Source organism: Portunus trituberculatus, chromosome 47, assembly GCF_017591435.1.
Source record: "Portunus trituberculatus isolate SZX2019 chromosome 47, ASM1759143v1, whole genome shotgun sequence".
NCBI classification, from domain to species: Eukaryota; Metazoa; Arthropoda; class Malacostraca; order Decapoda; family Portunidae; genus Portunus; species Portunus trituberculatus.
The window spans coordinates 3,567,320-3,571,284 of NC_059301.1; positions in this window are offsets into that span (position 1 = coordinate 3,567,320).

The following is a 3,965-nucleotide window of genomic DNA, read 5'->3' on the forward strand; positions in this document are numbered from 1 at the left end:
AGAGCATATGTTTACTCCTGATGAGTGTTGCCAGCTCACAAGCAAAGAAAATGGGAAGAAAATAGCCAAAATATAGCTGTAAAAGGCCTTAACGTCTATCGACGTGTCCCGTATCTTGCACGATGAACGTCTATTGATGTGTCCCAAGTTTTGCGGGTTAAGTCGTTATTTTAAGCAATATAGTTTATTCTGAGCAATATAGTTAATTTATATCATGCATACAATAAACATTGCATTTATCTTATATTAACCCTTTCAGGGCACAAATAGGTTTTTGGGTCATGTCTGTGAGACGCAAATTTGGCCAAAAATCGAGGTTTGCAAAAAAAGAGGAAAAAATCAATATTCTAATGCATAATAGAGTGTTACGTATCTACTGTAAAAAATTTAGGTCTCTACTCACCCTGGAAACTAGTGCAATAATGATGGGAAGTTGGCTTTCTGGTGGTATGTTGTGCGCTGTTGAGTATTGCCATCATAGCACGGGTGGTTATTTTCCACCGCAACTTGTGCAGAATTTTCTGCCTGATTTGAATTGCAGTTGCTCAGAATTGCTCCAGAATGTGCTAGGGTAATTATTTTTCACACCTGTGCATACATTATGCCCACAAATAATATAAAATATGTTTTCAGAGTGTTTTCTTGATGTACATACTATCATGATGAGGATAAGCATGCCCATATATGGTAATATACGAAATACGCAATATACTACCAATAAACGAATAATATCTGGCATATCTGCTCTCTAACAACAAGATTTGATCATTACTCTTGTTATTTCTGTAAATAAATGCACAAATAGCCACTAGCAATGTCATAAAATAATAATAATTGTGAAAAAAGGGGCATCTGATACTCTACTGTGTGGATGCCATTGTGACTATATTTTTCTTACTACGTAACTGATGGCGCGTCCCATGACTCAAGGGAGGATGGGAGAATGTCATCTGGCAACTACAGCAGCCAGGAGGCACGCGGTTTAATTCTGTGACTCGTCAAATATGGGACAACGATCGAGGACAGGAGGCATTTCCCTCAAAGCCACGATCGTGGTCCAGAGCTCTGAAAGGGTTAAATCTATATTTGGTTGGTATTTAAAGCATTTTTTTTTTGTTTTGAAGTGGGGGGTAAATTCATATCACAAGAACGAATTAATTGTATTTCCATTAATTTCTATGGGAAAAATTTATTTGATAAACGATTTTTTTGATATACAGAAACTCCCCTACTTACGAACATTCCATACATACGAACAAATTTTTGAAATACTTAAGTCCAAAAAATTGTTTGCTAGCAAACTTCAAATTTCCCGGGAGCGAATATAGTTCACAAGTCTGCCACGCCGTGGTGCTGCCGCCCTCACTCAGCTGTGCACATCACTCACCTGCCCTCCTGCCATAAACATAAAAGCATCTGTTCATTGTGTCCTCGTATACTGCCAATTTTTGTGCCATAATTCGCTTTACCTGTGCATCATTCCATAAAAAATGTCGGGTGTGAAGCGAAAAATAAACGGTGAAGCCAGTGGAAGTGCCAAGAAACATCAGACTATAACTTTAGAGATGAAAATGGACATCATAAAACGGCTTGAGAAAGGTGAGAAAATGTCTGATGAGGCATGAAAATTTAATATGAATCGGTCAACTGTAGGCACAATTATTAAGAACAAAGAAAAAATAGTGGAACATGTGAAATTTACAGTGCCCATGCAATCAACCATCATATCGAAAAAGAGAGGGAAAGTGATTGAGGAGATGGAAAAACATCTCGGCGTCTGGTTCAAGGACTGCATCCAAAAACGGAAACATCTATGCCTTATGATGATTCAAGAGAAGGCCCTGAGTCTATTCAATGAACTGAAGGCTGAGTATGGTGAGGATGCATCATTCACTGCAAGTCATGGGTGGCTTAACCGCTTTAAAACAATGGGAAAAAAGGCAATGGAGACCCGACTTTGGATATATGAACAAATGGAGTTACGAACAGCCTCTCAGTCCCCATTATGTTCGTAAGTTGGGGAGTTTCTGTACAACGATCGTCACGGAACGAATTAAAATCATATGTCGAAGTACCACTATATATATATATATATATATATATATATATATATATATATATATATATATATATATATATATATATATATATATATATGAAAATCTACCATGTTTAATTTATTTAAAATGCTTCAAGCAATAATTACTTAGTCCTTATCATTTTTAGTTAAGCCGTGTGCATAATAGATGAGTCCATTGTCTTGGTTATTTCAGATGAATTATGTATAGTGCTCATAATCTTCACTCGTCCACTTTATATCTAAGCCAAGAATTGGAACCAGGGCAGATTTTCATATCACACACAAAATTTTCCTCTTTTGCAAAGTTATCATGGTCACAAAGTTAGTTAGTAAATGTAGTTATTAAATCACATGCAATAATAAAAATTTTCATTAGCATTTCATACACAATTTCACAATCAGTCAATGTTCCAAGTATATTATTCATCTTGAAAATATTCTTAATAAAGTGAATAAAAGCAGTATAATGATTAAAAACTGGTAGTGCTTCTTCCTTCAACGCTTGGTTGCAACAGCAGGGCAATAAATTACATGACTACAATTGTGAACAAATATTTACCCATTTCTCTATCCTAAGGTTACTTTTATATAAATATATATATATATATATATATATATATATATATATATATATATATATATATATATATATATATATATATATATACCATAGTTTATTAATTTTTGCATTTTCAATACACAATTTCAAATATTTTAAATGTCCTTTAAATCTTAAATAACAAGTGAATAGTGTCTTTCTATTCATATTCTTATAAAAATTAATTACATAACGTAGTACTTTATTATACAAATCAATCCAATTAATTAATGTGAAACAAGTAAAAACATGAAGCCAAATACTGGGTTTTGTCATGTTTTCATTGGCGGACACAAATTAAAGGTTTTGGGGTTTCAGTATAATGAATGGAGATTAATTCTAGAATTCAATTTTGAAAGACATATAAAAGGAATAAAGGTGAAAGTGGTTGATTTTGAGGCTCCACTAAAAGTAAAACTTGGATGTCCAATGAAATGTTAAATTCTGCTTAATGAAGAAAACGGATATACTTCTGCACATGAATCTAAGTACATACCTAAGTACTATTATGAAAAGTTAAAAGCATGCAAGGAACAAAAATAGCTGAATCTCTAGGATAAAGGGTGAAATGTGAGCTTGGCCATTAATGGGCATAACATGACTTTCTGCAGATATTAGTAGAGGTGTTAGAAAAAGTTCCTCTAAATAAGAAATGTTCTATTCCCATGTGCATTCTAAATGTTGCTTAGCCATAGTATGAAATTCAAGTGTGAACTAGAGATATATAATGGCTGGGTGAGATAGAGAAATACTATATCTCATACACCACATCATTTTAAATTATGGAATAGTCTGAACATATTAGCAGTCACCATCTCAGAGGGACACTGCATTTGACAAATTAAAAATCAGCACCTTTGCTGTTACCTTTGCTCCCTCCTACTCTCTGCTTGACCAGACAAAGCATGGTGCTATGCAGTTTATTATTTTATTTGTAATCTATTATATCCATGCTATCATTGTGTAATTTTTATTAAAAAATTATTTGTATGTTGTTATCACTGGAAACCTCCAAAACTTGCAGAAATCATGACTGGAGACTTCAAAATATGACCAGTATATGCATTCCATCATAGATAACCATCCCTTCTGACTTATATTTGTTCCCAAGCCACACAAATTTCATGCCATGGCTAAACAATGCTCTAAAATGCATATATTCATTGAACATTTTCAACTTGGATTAACTGGTACTTTGTCTGTAGCAATATCCATAGAACTTTGTTACACACTGTAAATAATGGAATCATTGAACTGACAATCCTAAGTAACTGACACAAATGGAAT